Raw genomic sequence first — 17,093 nt, 5'->3', positions numbered from 1 at the left:
TAGTTTTTTAAATCTGTTTTTGGTATCAGACTCATGTTAGTTTCATAAAGTGAATTGAGAAGTGTTTCCTCTTCTTCTGGAAGAGACTGTGTAGAATTGGTGTTAATTTTTCTTTAAATGTTTCATAGATTTTTCCAGGAAAACTATCTGGACTTGGAATTTCCTTTTACATAGTTCAAATTTCAGAATCAGTACCTTAATAGTTATAGGGCTGTTCAAATTACCTATTTTATAGTGGGTGAGTTGTAGTAATTTGGGTTTTGTTTTTTTTTTTTGAGAAAGTGGTACATTTTGTCTAAATTGTCAAATTTTTGTTCATGGAATTCTTTGTAGTGTTCTCTTATTATCCTATTGATCTCTGCAGGGTCTGCAGTATATTCTTTATTTCATTACTGGTATTGATAATTTCTATCTTGTCATCTTCTCTTTTTCATTCTTGTTAGAGCTTCCTCTATTTATTCATCTTTTCAAAGAACCATCTCTGTTTCATTGATTTTCTCTATTGTTTTTCTGTTTTCAGTTTCATTGATTTATGCTCTTTATTATTTCTCTTCTTCTGCTTGCTTTAGGTTTATTTTGACCTTTTTCTAGGTTCTTGAGGTAGGAGCCTAGATTATTGATTTGAGATCTTTCTTCTTTTTTAATGCATTTAATACTCTGTATTTTCCTCTCAGCACTGCTTTAACCATGCCCCATAAATTTTGATATATTGTATGTTCATTTTTATTCAATGTATTTTAAAATTTTTCATGAGACCTTCTGACCAATGGATTATTTAAAAGTAATTGCTTACTTTACAAGCATTTGGAGATTTTCCTGTTATCTTTCTATTACTTATTCCTAGTTTGATTTCATTGTGGTCAAAGAACACACTCTATGATTTCAATTATTTTAAATTTATTGACATTTGTTTTATGGCTTCAGATACAATCCATCTTGGTATATGTTCCATAGGCCCATGGACACTTGAAAAGAGTATGTATTCTGCTGTTGTTGGGTGCAGTGTTTCTTTTACTAGTTCATTTTTTATTGTATTTTTTCCATTACCATTTATCTTCCTTATACCCTCTTCCACCTCCACACACCCCTAACCCCCTAGTCACCACACTGTTGTCCATGCCCATGAGTTCTTTTACTTTTTTGCTCAATTCCTTCACCCTCCAAGTACCTCCCCAGAGCTGTCAGTCTGCTCTCTATCTATGAGTCTGTCTCTATTTTGCTTGTTAGTTCAACCATAAAAATAAAATTAAAATTTTTTTTACCTTTTGTGACAGCATGAATGGACCTGGAGAACATCATACTAAGTGAAATAAGCCAGTCAGAGAAAGACAGGTATCATATGATTTCATTCAATTGTGGATTAGATACTAGTGATTGATAGTATTGCAGTGTTCTTCTATATCCTTGCTGATTTCCTAATTGTTCCATTACTTTTTGAAAGAGTTATGTTGAAGTCTCTAACTATTATTGTGGATTTATTTATTTTTTCAATTCTATTAGTTTTCGCTTCACATATTTTACAGCTCTGTTATTTGTACATAAATATTTAGGATAGCTATGTCTTCTTGGTAAATTGACCCTTTTTTATTATAAAGTGTTTCAATACATCTCTGATAATTTTCTTTACTCAGAAGTTTATCTTATCTGATAGTTGCATATTTACTCATGTTTGTCTTTGATTGATTGCATCATATATATTTTTCCATCCTTTTAGTTTTAACCTGCCTATATTGTTATAGTTGAACTGAGTTTCTTGTAGATAACATATCTTTTGTTCATTCACTTTTTAAAACTCCACGCTACCAATCTCTCTTCTAATCGATGCATTTATACAATTTACATTAATGAAATAAGTGATATGAGTTTTAGTCTACTTGGGCTGACATAACAAAATACCATAAACTGGAGGCTTTAAACAATAGACATGAATTTTCTAACAGTTTTGGAGACTGGAAGTCTGAGATTGGAGTGCCAGCATGATTGATTTCTGGTGAGTGCTTTCTTTCTGGCTTGCATCCTGGTTATGTCCTCACATAAGGAGGGCACAGGGTGGAGAGACAGAATAGTTTTTCTTCCTATTTTTATAAGGACGCTAATCTTGTTAGATCAGAGCCCTACCTTTATGACCTCATTTAACCTTAACTCCATTAAGGTTCTATCTCCAAACACATTGGGGGTCAGAGAGCTTCAATATATGAATTTGAGGGGAACATAATTTAGTCCACAGTAACATGGTAGGGCTCTTTCCTGCCATTTTTTTCCCCTGTTTGTTCTCTCTCTCTTTCATTTCTCTGTTTACTTTTCTTTGTTTTTCTGCAGCTTACTTGAACATTTTCTATAATTTGATTTTTATTTATTTTACTAACCTATAGTGTTTTCGAGCATATCTATTTGTATCTTTGTATATCAACTTTAGTGGGTTTTTTTAGATATTACATTATACATACATAATTATCACAATCTAGTGGTATCATCACTTACCAGCTTGTGCCTTTACATCCCTTTTTCTTCCGTTTATAATTATCTTAAATATTTCCTCTACATACATTTAGAACCACATCACAGTATTATAATTTTTGCTTTAACCACCAAAGATAACTTTGAAAACTGAAGGAACCTTTATTATACTTATCCATGTATTTTTTAAATTTTTATTTTTTAAAATATTTATTTATTTTAGAGAGATGGAAAGTGGGGGACAAAGAGAAAGAGAGGGAGAGAAACATCAATGTGTGAGATATACATTGATCAGTTGTCTCTTGCATTCCCCCAACTGAAGGCCCAGCCCGCAACCCAGGCATGTGCCCTGACTGGAAATCAAACCAGCACAGGCTGGCCCTCAATCCACTGAGCTACACTAGCCAGGGTTTTATTTACTCATATTTTTTGCTTACCTTGTTCTTCTTTCTTGGTATCCAAAAGTTCCTATTTTATTTTCATTCTGTTTAGATAACTTCTTTTAGACATTATCATTATTGCTGGGTATGTGTGGGAGATCTCTGTCACTCCTAACCCCCATCTCCTCCACCACTGACATCTTGGGGAGGGAGCCCCATTACTGGTCTTAAGAAACGAAATTCTTTGCATCCAAATTGGTCTACTTGGACACCACTGCAGGGTGATGTTGGGGTGCCTATTAAAGCCTCAAAAGAGTGGACATTTAGGGTTCCCATTTGGATTTTCTCGTGTGAGTAGGAGTGAGGCCACAGTTATTTCTAAGGTGTTTCCCTGGAAGAGTACAGTTATTTTCTAAGTTTTCTGTCTTATTAGGCTGCCTCTGTCCTGGTCTTTTGGTTATTGGTATCAGCAATTTGTGCATCTGTGTGTGTGTGTATGTGTGTGTGTGTGTGTGTGTGTGTATGCTCCCATTGGCCCTTTCAAATTGCCAGTTTCTCTAGCTCCAAGTCTGGGATACATGAGTCAAAATGAAAGGCCAGGGAACTCACCAGTGTCATTTCTCAGATCTGGGCTTCCTACAGGGTCTGCCTTCTTATCTTTAACTTTCAGAATCTTCTTATGTTTGTTTCATATATAATGTCCAGGGTTTTTAGTTGTACTTAGTGGGAGGAATAGAGAAAAATATGTCAATTCCATTTTCCCAGAAGCAGAAGTTCTTGCTATAAGGTTTTTATGGACAACTTTTACAAAACTAAATAGATTCTTTTATTCCTAGTTTTCTAAGAGTTAAAAAAAAAACATAAATAGATATTAAAATTTTAAGGATAGTTTTCCAGAATTGACTTACTTTATATGTATTTTTGTATTTTCTCTCTTAATTTCTTAATAATGGTAGATTATATTGAGAAACTTTTTGATTTGGAACATCTTTGCATTTCTGGGATAAATCCTATTTGATCATCCTATATTTTCATACTTACAGTTGGTTTCATTTAGTTAATATTTTACTTAGGGAATTGCGGGCATAAAACTTGCTTTTCTTGTATTTCCTTATTTATTTTTGTAATAAAAATTCTTATAAACAATGAGCTGGGTAGATTTTGTTCTTTATTCTCTTTTCTGGAACAACATATATGTATATCTTTTTTTTTAAGTTGTATTTTATTGTTTATGTTATTACAGTTGTCCTCACTTTTTTCTCCTTTGCCCACCTCCACCCAGTCCCCCTCTCCCTCAGGCAATCCCCATACCATTGTCCATGTCTATGGGTCATGCATATATGTTATTTAGCTAATCGATTTCTTCATCTTCTTTCATCCAGTCTCCCCACACCACCCCCCAAAGGCTGTCAGTCCATTCCGTGAATCTATGCTTCTATTTTGTTCATTAGTTTGTTAGTGTATTTTTTTCATTAGAGTCCACATATAAGTGAGATCATATGGTATTTGTCTTTCATTGACTGGCTTATTTCACTTAGCAAAATAGTTTCCATGTACATCCATGCTGTCGCAAAAGGTTAAAAGGGCCTTCTTTTTTAGTGCTGTGTAGGATTCCATTGTATAAATGTATCACAGTTTTTTTTTTATCCATCCATCTCCTGATGGGGTACTTAGGCTGTTTCCAGACCTTGGCTATTGTAAATAATACCACTATGAACATAATGGCGCATATATTCTTTTGTATTAGTGTTTCTGGATTCTTAGGATATATTCCCAGAAGTGGAATTACTGGTCCAAAGGCAGATCCATTATTAATTTTTCTGAGGAAACTCCATACTGTTTTCCATAGTGGCTGCACCAGTCTGCATTCCCACCAACAGTGCACTAGGGTTCCTCTTTCTCCACATTCTCAGCACAGGAATTTTTAAAACATGAAATACCTGACAATTTAGTCAGGTGCACTGACCTCTTTTCTCTTAGATTGTCAAAAAAATAAATAAATAACAAAAGCCAACACAATAACTCTCCAGTGTGAATGAATCAAAATCATAGCATTTTTTTGTCAGATTGGCAAAAAAAAGAAATATATATATCTATATAGATATATCTAGATATATATATTTGGTGTGCCACAAAATTTTAGTAATTAGTTTATGTGTGCCATGAGATGAAAAAGGTTGAAAATCATTGGGTTAGACAATGACAATTCCCAAGAAAGGGAAGAGCCAGAATTTAAACTTCAGCAATCTGGCTACTATGCCCTATGGCCTAAAAATGGCAGTACCATCATACATTGGTAAAACACTTTAATTTATGAGCACTCTCCCCTATACTAGACTTATGGGGTGATCACTTTGTAAGTTACATAAATGTCTAACCACTTATGGTACACCTGAAACTATTATAGTTTGTCAACTGTAATTGAAAATTCAAAAGAAAATGTTAAACTAATCTGCTTATTCTGCCAAGTACTTTCCTTCAAGTTTGTTTTTAACTATAAATATTGTTGTTTGACAGATTAAATTTTAAACGTGTGTGGTAAAAAAAAATGCTTGTTTATGTCTATTCTAAGTATAGTCAGTAACCATAATTTTAAAGCCAATGGCAGGGCACATAGTCTACCAAACGGTATTATGCAATCATTCATTCTGCATGCACTGTTTGAGTGCCTACTGCATGCCAGGTACTGTACTAGTTTCTAGGTATATAAGGATGAGCGAGAGTCACACAGGGTGATCAAAGAACAAAACATTTAAAACTGAAACTACCTCAGAAAATCCAGATTGACTGTTGTAATTATACATCATAACTTGTTGGATATTACCAATAAAAATAAAACATAAAGAAGAGTATCATTAGATGCTCCCAATAACCAGTGTTGGGTAGCGAGGACTAACCCCATTTTACGAATGAGGAACCAGAGGCCCAGAAAGATCGCTGTTTAAGTCCATCCAGAGCGCCTACGTGACCCCCTTCTGCCGTTCCCAAGCAGAGGTCGGGAAACCAACGTAAGGTAAAGCCGGCTCCTGGTGGCCTGAGCGAGCACAGGGTCCCTAGGCAGCGTTCCGTGACACTGGCCATGTCTGCCTCCCTCTGCCCTCTCTGAACGCGGCTGGGCCTTGGGGCTGGCTCGCTCCAGCACTGCGCTGCGGCGGGCACAACGGATCACGGAGGGGCTGCGAAGCCACAGACCCTCCAAGACTCCTTGGCAAACTCTGGGCCAAGGCTTCTCTCCGCGAGTCCTGCACCCCTTCCCAGCGCCCCGCGGGCTCCGGAAGTCCATTCCCCCCTCCACCCCGCCGCTCCCGCCCCGTACTGCGATGCCGCTGGCGGGGAGTCACCTCTGAAACATCCTTTGGCTGAAGGGGTGCCTCACTCACGGAGGGCCCCACTGGGGTCCTGTGCTTTCAGTGCGCTGCGGCTCCCTGCCTTGGGCAGTCTGACGCTGTTCAAAGGCTCCGAGCCCTGCAGCCCTGTAGCCGTCCTGCGAGGGGAGAGGGGACGAGAAAGGCGGAGCCCCGCGCGGCCACCCAAGGAGGGGAAAGGAGAGAAGAGGAGTCCAAGTGTAATTGTCTCGGCTGGACAGTCAAATCTCAGACCTGGAGGGCAGGCTATCAGGAAGGGCTGGCCCTTAGGAAGAGCACGCTGGAAACTCACTCAGGCAGGAGCTGAAGCTGTAGTCAGCAGTGGGGTTTCATCTTCCTCCCTATTGGTGTAGTTTTAAGGGCCAGCTTTTGTTTTCGTTAAATCTTTTATTGCTTTTAATTCTCATTGATCCGTATCCATATCTTTATTATTTCCTTCCTTCTATTGCGAGGTTTGTTCTACTCTTTTTAACCTAACTTTTTGAGTTCAATGCTTAGTTCATTTTATTTAGTTTTTTCTTGACAAGTGTATTTAAAGGTAAAAAATTTTTCTGCTTTAAACATATCTAAGAAATTTTGATATGTAATGTTTTAATTTCTAGCCTCTTTATTCTTTATAATTTTTAACTCATTTATGGAAATTTTAAACGTCTTTGCAATAATTTTAAACATACAGAAAATTTATAAGACTACTACAAAGAATTCCTATGACACTCTGTTTAGACTCACTAACTTTTAACATTTTGCTTTCTTTTCCTCTGTTTTTGTCTCTTTAATGTTTTTTCCTGATCATTTGAGAACATGTTAGAGACATCATGACCCTTCACTGCTAAATATTGTGATGCATTTTTAAAGAACGATGACATTGTTTTATAGAAAAACAGGTATGGTAATATTGAAGAAATTTAACTTTGATATAATACTAGTATCTAATTTACAGCACATATTCAAATTTGACTATTTTCCTCAATGAAGATCCTTGTGGTCCCATAACTCCCCCAACCTCCTGCCCTGAAATCCAGAATAATGCATTTCAGTAAGTTTTCTTGTTTCTTTAGTCATTTTTAATCTGGAGGAGTTCTTCAGCTTTTTCTTGATTAAGGCTTGATTAATAAGCTTGGACTTAAATAATTTTATTGTTCTGTTCTTCAAGATCTCTGCTTATTTTTCTCTCTACCTACCAGTTTTTGAGAGAGGTTTGTTAAAATCACCAACTGCAAGTAAAAAAAGTCTTCTACATGTCGTTCTTTTAGTCATTGCTTTACAAATTGTGCAGTTATGTTGTTGATGTTATATATATTAATGATTACTATATCTTCTTGCTCTATGGTTTCTTTTCAATTATAAAAAATATTTTATTTTGTCCTTTATGCACTTTTATTTAAACCTTGAATTCCAGTTTGTTGTGTATTATTGATATTGTTGCACAATATTCTTTTGGGTCATATTTGCCATCTGGTAAGTCTTTTTCATCCATTTAATTTCAACTTTTATGTGTCTTCTTGTTTTAAGTATATTTATTGTAAATACACATTGGTTGGTCTTCTTATTTCCTCTATTATGATAGCCTCTGTCTTGTAATTGGTAACTGCTAATATATTAAACATTTTTGCAACTCATTTCACATTTTGTATTTATAGTATATTGCTTCTTCCTTTTTCTTGCTTTCCATTTAATGGACAAATTATTTGGATTTTAAGTTATATAGGCCTGAGTGGTGTGACTCAGTTGGTTGGAGCATCATCCCACAGACCAAAAGTTTGCAGGTTTGATTCCTGGTCAGGGCACATACCTAGGGGCGGATTCAACCCCCACTGGGGTCCGTGTGGGAAGGCAGCCGATGGATGTTTCACTGTCTCTCTGTCCGTCTCAAAGCAATGAAAAATAAAATGTTCTTGGGTGAGGATAAACAGTTTTTTTAAGTTATATATACTGATTACGTTCTTATGATGATTGGTTTTAATTTGACATATGCTTATATTTGCTTACCTTTCTTAATTTCTTAAATATCTTGCTATTTATATGTTGTCCCTAAATTCTATAGCATACTCATATATCCTTTTGATTTAAATGAAAGTATTATTTATTTTACCTGACTGGCATGGCTCAGTTGGTTGGGTGTCATCCTGCACAGTAAAAGTATTATTTATTTTAAAATTTTCTTCCAGGCTTATTGCTGTATGGATGACAAATAAAATTGTATATATTTAAGCTGTACAATGACTTCTAAAAATTTAATCTTTATTGTATTTTTTCCACTACCATTTAGTCCCCTTATACCGCTCTCCCCCCAGCAATCACCACACTCTTGTCCACGTCCATGAGTCCTTTTTCCTTTTTGTTCAATCCCTTCACCTCCTCACCTCCCCCACCACTAGATGTCATCTGCTCTCCATTCATGAGTCTGTCCCCATTTTCCTTGTTTCCTTGGTTCAATTTACTCATTAGATTCCACATGTAAGTGAAATCATATGGTATTTGTCTTCCTTTGACTGGCTTATTTCACTTAGCATTATGTTCTCCAGGTTTATACACGCTATCGCAAAAGGTTAAGTGGGCCACTTGCTCAGCTCTCTGCCGGTTTTCAGTCACTTCCCCTGCTACCCACAAGCAGAGTGGGCCCTTCTGGTGCTGATTCCCAGGTAGGTGGGTTTGTGTACCCTCTGGGACCCTGTGAGTCTCTCCAACGAACTCTCCTGTGAGTCTGGGAGTTTCTCCTGCTGCCGCAACCCCCACAGACTTTTACAGCCAGAGGTTTTAAGGCTTTCTTTTCCTGCACTGGAACCCCTGGTTGCGTGGTCCATCTCACTCCCCTGTTGTTCTTCCCATTTATCCACACACAAATGTGGGAATGCCGGGTCTGCCAAAGGCTACGTTGCTGCATGTCCTCTCTGCCCAGGCTGCCCGTCTCCCCACTCCTACCAGTCTGGATGAATGTTTCTTCTTTAATTCCTTAGTTGTCATACTTCCATACAAATGTTTCCAAATGTCTCTGTTCCTGGTGTCAAATGGGGTAGTGAGTGGGAATTCTGATCTGCCTGTGTTCCAGGGACAGGACAGAGAGGAGACTTGGAGATTCATGAGGTAGCGGTGCATGTGACGATATGTAAGAGGGAGGTACACTTGTGTTGAGTACTTAGAGTGTGCACCACTGAGCCAGTGCTGGGGACACCTGGAGAGTGTTTTACTTCACACAATTCAGAAGAAATGCTTTCAGCTGGTTCATTCCAGGAGGATATTGTCTAGTTTTGGGGGAGGCTGTGTGATGGTGCTCCATAACACTGCTAGATGGTATTAGCCTGTGGTCTTTAAGATGTATTTGGCTGTGTCTTTTCTCTAATTTAGAAGCATTCCATATGCCTCATGAATTCTTTCAGATTAGCATAGGTGGGTGTTCAGGACCCTTGGAGCAGTCTGCTGCAACCATCCCAGCTGGTTCTGTTTCCTCCTGTCTCCTCATTGGCCTCTACTTCCATCCCTCTTCTTAGTTGATCTTGGCCAAGATGGCAATGTCTGACACTAGGTATACAGCAAATTCTTGATTCTTGTTGAGTTGGTTGTGCTCTTTATATCTGAAGGTTTAAAAAGGCAGAGGGTTTTTCTCTTTATAGGCACCCATCTAATTTTTTCTCCCTGCAGTGCTCAGTAGCTGCTATCACTGAAGTGCCATCACCAGGCTGTGCCCTAACTGGAGCGAGCCCTTCAGCGGCAGCAGCCCAGGTTTGTTGGTGGGCCCAAGGGTCAACAACAGTTGTCTTTTTTTTTTCTTTCAAATTATAAGAGGAAGTTTATTTAGAACGTTACAGAGGCAGAAGTGAGCCAGCTGGGCTGTGTAGGGTTAGGAAACAAGTTACAGAGGTGGAAGAAGGGCCCTTGGGGCTTAGGAGAAAGAAAGGCAAAGGCAACACCTGGCAGGCAAGAAGAGGAGGAAGGGAAAGGTGCAGCCATGCCAGAGAGGGCGGTGGGGAGAGAGAGAGACTCAACAGCAGTTTTAAACCAGTTTTGTTTCCCCCCATGAGAAGATGAAATTGAGTTTACCCTATCTTTACTGTTTCTTTGGAATGTACTGGGTTTAGATAAATGTGGAATGTCAGCTGTATTACAAAGCAACATTTTAGATTGTAGAAATGATCTGTTTGGTGAACTGTATTTGCATGGGTAAGACTGAGTAGGCATTAGAGTTTGTAGGCATGCACAAGAAATGTACAAAAATATGTTGGGAAACAGACCTTAGTTTCCATGGTGTTTCTTGAACCTGAATGTGACCTTGGCTTTGAATTTACATTCACAGGCTGTTATAAGATGTGGTCCCTGCCATGTGTGAGATTTTCCTGTCATAGGACAGCTCCCATCTACCCTTGCGGTCTTGTCTGTTACAATCAAGCATATTTCCACGAGATGGAAGAGTTGGGAAGCAACACCTAGACGATTGTAAAGATTCTGTGAAGATACGTTTAGTGCTCTCAGGCCAGCCAGCTATCTATCATGTCCTTCCACAAAGCAAAGTGAAATAGATTCCAGGTTCTAGTTTATTACTCATTATTGTCTTTTGACTGTGTATCTTAATCTGAACCCAAGACCCCAACTGAGTTGTATAGAGTGGGCATTGCAGTTTTCTTTCTTCAAAATAACTTTATTTTTGGTGCTGAAATTTTATTATAAATAAACAAGTAGTAACTAGAAGGCCATCTAGTATTCATTGACCAAAGCCTTAAAATTCTGTCATATATCCAAATTTCTTTGTACAGCATTGGAACAAAAATAAAATCAGAGTTAATAATAAAACATTACATTTGTATAATGCTTTGAATTTTCCAAAGTGCTTTCATGGACATTGTTTTACTTGACCTTATTTTCTCTTCTATCTTCTCTAATTTATCAAGACTTTTATTATACCTATAAAAAGATACCTTCAAAATCCATTTCTCTAATTTTGAACCCACTGCTGTACTCAGTACTCATGTATGCCATTATTTAGAAACAAAGGAGATAAAAATTACTGAAATGACTCAAAGCAAGAGACCTGATAGGATTTTAAAACTGATTGGATCGAATTTCTGGTTTGGACAGTTGAGTGAACAGTGATTTAATCCACAGACAGAGGGGAAGATATAGGGGAAGGGCATTTTGGGAAGGGATTTAGGGCATGTTTTTAGTAAAGGTCTTAGGAGAGGCCAGTTTCCACTATTTTCACACTGGAGCATCTTACCTTCCTCCAGGATCCCTCATGTTCACATCTGTTAGGAAAGACAGGAAAGCCAGAAGACAGTCCACCTAATGGATAAGAAAGAACAGCTGGGCTACATGGGGTGGGTCAGGAGGCAAGAAGGCTCAGGACACAGTACCAAGTAACAACTTATCAAATATCATGAAGTGTCAGCTGGCATATGAAGGAGCAACAATAGGCCTGGGGCATCGGGATCGCGGTCCATACCCAGTCCTGACGAATTAAAACCATTGCATAATTGGAAATATGATCACTTCCAAAGGAAGAAAGTGGACTGTTTTTTCACAGTTCTGATCACATTTGGCAATAAGGGATAGCTAGAGTAATGATCTGATATATGGGCTCTTAGATCTGTTTTTTTGATCAACTTCTCATGGCTGGTAGCAAGATAGAATGAGCTTGTCACAGACAACCAGCGTTAGAATATTCTGGGGTACTGATTTCTGGATTCCCCTAGACCTGCTGAATTAGAGTCCCTGGGGCCAGAGCCTGAGAATTTGTATTTACATCTACTTTTTAGTAACTCTTAAGTACATTGCATACTAAGAAGCACAGGTAAGCAAGTTGGATTATGAGTTACTTTTATCAAGGAAAAATTACGACAAATATTAATTAACTTGGGCAATTGGACATTTCCATGGTTTGAGAATACTGATGATGACTTTATCTAATATTTCCTGGCTGCTCTATTTTCAGCATTATGTCTACATTTATTATTTTTTTAATTGAGGTATAGTTGACATACATTATATTAGTTTCAAGTGCACAGCATAATGATTTGATATTTATATATATTATGAAATGATCACCACAATAAGTCTAGTTAATATCTGTCACCACACAGTTACAATTTTTTTCTTGTGATGAGAACTTTTAAAGTCCACTCTCTTAGCAATTTTCAAATGCACAATACAGTATTGTTAACTATAGCCACTATGCTGTATGTTATATCACCATGACTTGCTCATTTCATAACTGGAAGTTTGTACCTTTTACATTTACTATTCAAGTTTATTTTTCACAAAGTCTTCTTTCTTCTGGTGCAAAGGAAACATTTTTGTTTTCCCTTTTAGTTAAAAATTTCTAAGACATCCTTAGCTTTAATAAAAATGTTTCCAAAGAATGTTCAAAATGTGGCCAGTAGACTGACAGTCTGAAGAACTGTCAGTGGGAGTTTGATAAATATTCATTAACATCTGGATTGCAAGGTCTTTTGGGCAGAGGAAGAGAAGTAAGACACCACCATTCCCTGAAAGGGCATATACTCCAGTTGTGTAGACAAAAGACTAAACACGCATTTGAACTGTGGTGGTCAAGTTTTTCCAAAAAGGGGTAAAGTCCTTGCTATGGTCTAAATATTTGTGTCCCCCACTACCAAATTCATATGTTGAAACCCTAATACCTAATGTGATGGTGTGAGAAGGCAGTGCCTTTGGGAGGTGAGTAGGTCAGGAGGATGAGCCCTCATGAATGGTGTTAGTGCTGTTATGAAAGAGACCACGCAGAGAGCCCTCGCCCTTCCTCCGTTTCAGGGCACGATGTGAAGGCGATAGCTTGGACCAGGAAGAAAGCCCTCACCAGAAGGAGACCATGCTGGCACTGTGATATTGGACCTCCCACCTCCAGAACTGAGAAATAAATTTCTGTTGTTTATAAGCTTTCTGGCCTCTGGCATTTAGTTATAGCAGTTTGAATGAAATAAGATCCCTCAGTAAAAAAATTTGAGCACTTCCATACATACGTTTATTTATAAATTGTCATAAATTATGAGCATGACTAGTAATATGATTATACACAATATAATGCACACAAATAGGAAGTTTAAAAATTGTCAAATAAGTAGAAGTGGAAATTCTAATATTTCTTCCTATACTCCAAACGATCTTGTGTGCATGCCCTGCAGTGTACACTCTCCACTGGAAACTAGCACCTCAGAAAGCAGTTTCTGCCTGCATGTCACCAAGTGCCACATTTTATGCTGCAGACAAAAAGTACTTCAGAGTAGAGAAATAAGAGCAAAGCTGGACTGCCAGAACTGGTCAATGAATTGAGTAAAATCCAGAAAACAAAATATATTCAAGTAAATCAAAAAATAAGAGACATTTGCTTTGGGCATTTGTAATAGGCTCTTATAAGGGAGACAAAGAGAACACAGGACAAAAGTGAATATACAGAGGGAAGGGAAACACAAGATTGAAATGTAAACACCACTTCCTCTGGCGACTGTTGCCCTACCCTCAGGTGGGTCTTTGCTGACATCTATAGGCTACAATTTGCCAGATATTTTACTTAAGGATAATAGAATGCATGCTTGTTTTCTTCATCTTTTCAAAAATAAAAGTTTATAATAAAAAGTTTATAAAAGTTTAATAAAAGTTTATAATAAAAAGTTTATAAAAGTTTAGTTTTTAGGCATTCGTTTCTTCTTGTCAGTGACTCTTGGTATTGGAAATGTTTCTCTTTATTACTTTATGGATCAGCTGTCTTGAATTATACTTGAAGTATGACTCATATTTTTAAAAAGATTAATTCAACCAAGTTTTGTGGCAAAGAGACTGCACCTTTGTTGTTCATGTTGTATCTCTGGCACCATGAATAGCTCATGGTGAATATTACAGAATGCCTTCTGAACCATTGAAATATACTCTAAAAATCTCAGAATTGAAAGGAACTCTGTGACAAACAATTTAATAAAGTTAAAACCAACTAACATGCAATGAATTATTATTTTGGTGAAAAAAAGCTTTATATAAATGGCCAAAATTGTCCTCTAAGCAAACCAACAGGGACATCTAAGTTGAAGTTAATACTGATTTATATCTGGAAGACACCTCAGACATAGTCTTTCTTAAACCCTTCTATTGCAGATAAGGAAAAGCTAAGCTTTAGAGACATTCGAAAAATCCTGTGCAATGCCACACCACTTCTTGAGGGGAGTTATTTTAATATGAAACAAATTACGTGTGGTTATTGTTTTTCAGAAGGAATTATTACAGGTTTGTTTGCTTGTTTTTAAGTAACAGGCCTCTCTCTGCTATCTAGAAACTATTCAAACCCTTGTCTTCTTTCTGGAGCAGTTAGTAGGGGTTACTAGGCTTCTTTTCTTTTCTACTCTACCAGAATTTTTGGAGGATGACAACAGCACTTTGGAATAGCTGTTAGTTCTAGGCCCAGAAAACTCCTACTTTTTCTCTATCTTTCTGAATGTCCAGTTTCCCCTTTCTACTGCTTATAAGTTCTGCCTGGTTAGTCATGACGTCATTTACTCTAATTCAAACTATTGAATTTAATTTCTAAAACAATTTAGCGTTTTTTATAAAAAATGATACCTACTTTTTACCAAAAATTCAAGCAATGTAGGGCAAGTATCAAGATAAGAGGGAATAATCACCTTAAATTTCTCCACTGAAACAGCTATTATGAAATTATTCTTATTATTTTAAGGGATGGCTATTATTTCAGACATCTTCCTCTGCCTAGATATAATGAAGAATAGATATATAAATAGATAAAAAGTAAATGGGATGAAAGATTAATTGTTATTCAAAGTTAGTAGGAAAAAAATAAAATAACCTAAAAGAATTATTGAAGTTCAGGTGAATGTTTCTTCACTGTTGATACCAGCTTCTAAATTATTCCTAAAGTTTGAGGAAAATTTACAACAAAAATGAACCTATTGAAACTCTTACAAATATGCCCAAGCCAACATGTACATAAATGTTCATTGCAGCAAAAGTTAATGAAACAGAATAAAAGCAAGTCGAATAAACACACAAACAGTAAAACGACCAAGAAATCAACATCAAGTCTGTCAGAACTGGAAGAGATTAATAAGCTGCGGACAAATCATATGATAGTATGCAATACAACCCTTCAAATGAATGAAGGGGAGCTACGTCTATCAACATGAATAAACATATAATGGAGAAGGAGCAAAAGTTGTAGGAGAATGAATACAGAGTTAGATAACATATTATAAAACTTAAAACTTTATAAAATAACACTTTATAATGTTTCAGGATTTGCAATTGTTTAGTGAAACTTTTAAAACATGCATAGTAATGATAAAACTGACTTTATGCTTGGCAGTTACATCTGGGGAAGGAGAAAAAGAAATGGAAGTGTTCAGGGAAATCAATTGTATTTTAGTCATTGATTTCTTTTAAAAATATTTGAAACAAGGCAAAATATTAAGGTTTAGTAAATTTGGGTATTTGGCCAATGGATGTTCATTAGCCTTTCTTTATGTTTAAAATATTTAACAATAGCCCCGGCCAGTGTGGTTCAGTTGGTGGGAACATCATCCAGTGCACCAGGGGTGTCCCCACATGTGGCCCAGGATGGCTATGAATGAGGCCCAGCACAAAATTGTAAATTTACTTAAAACATTATGAGATTTTTTTTTTGTGGTTACATGTTGCACTGCCACATAAAATAAATGAATATATGCTCTTACTTTTTGTACTGCATGCGTGGCATGCAGTATGTGGCTTCCAGTGTGTTATCCTCTAAGCACAGAAAAGTAGAATTGACACCATCAGACATTACATGTGCTCATGGTGACTTAACAAGGCAGAGATTGTCAATATTTCAACTAACCATTGCAACGTTCGGCATTTAATGTTACTTAGAAGTCACATAAGCATGCTTCTTGGATTGTCAAAGGTACTTCCACACCTCACACATCACCTTCCATGCTTTACAATCAGCCCTCCACCTTGCCCTGCCTCGGCAGCCAAGAGGACTGCAGAAGCACCCAAACCTTGCTTTCTATTTTCCTGTCAATTAATTTTCATAATAAAATTAAATAAAGTCTCTTATCTATTATTGGTTTTTTAATCCCAGCATGACTTCTACAACATCTCAAAGGAAAAAAGAACCCCCCAAAAGAAAAAATTACTGATGAAGGAATATTGTTCAATATGAAGTGGACAGATGGCTACTTTTTTGTTGAGGCAAATAGTGAGGCACTCTGCTTGATTTGTAGGGAATTTGTGTAAGTTTTCAAAGACTATAATTTGAGAAGGCATTATATGCAAAAATGTGCTGCCAAATTCAGTGCATATGAAGAATTATGTCATAATGACAAAATAGTGGAACTGGAAAAAAGTCTGTCTTCTCAACAAAGAAATTTTTTAAATTTTTATTTATTTTTAGAGAAGGGGAAGGGAAGGACAAAGAGAGGGAGAGAAACATCAATGTGTGGTTGCATCTCGCACCCCCACCTGGGGACCTGGCCTGCAACCCAGGCATGTGTCCTGAACTGGGAATCAAACTGGAGACCCTTTGGTTCACAGACCAGCTCTCAAACCACTGAGCCACACCAGCCAGGTCAACAAAAATATTTTCAAAAAATATAACTTAGATGGATTCCATTGTAAAAGCTAGTTATGTGGTAGCATATTTAACAGGGAAAAAAAATCAAAACCATTTACTGATGGTGAGTATTAAGCAATGTATAGAAAGCATGGCAGATGTAATTTGCCCTGAAAAAAAGGGGGATATTTCTAAAATCAGTTTGTCTCACCAGACTATAGCCAGGAGAACTGAAGAATATCTATCAAAAGAAGTTCGGAGAGTAAAGCTGTTATTTTAAAGTTTTATGCTTTGGCAATGGATGATAGAACTGATGCTACAGATACAGTTCAACTTGCCATTTTTAAT

This window comes from Pteronotus mesoamericanus, unplaced genomic scaffold (assembly GCF_021234165.1).
Source record: "Pteronotus mesoamericanus isolate MK-2021 breed Mesoamerican mustached bat unplaced genomic scaffold, CSHL_Meso_final contig_20, whole genome shotgun sequence".
NCBI classification, from domain to species: Eukaryota; Metazoa; Chordata; class Mammalia; order Chiroptera; family Mormoopidae; genus Pteronotus; species Pteronotus mesoamericanus.
This window is presented reverse-complemented; position numbering follows the sequence as displayed.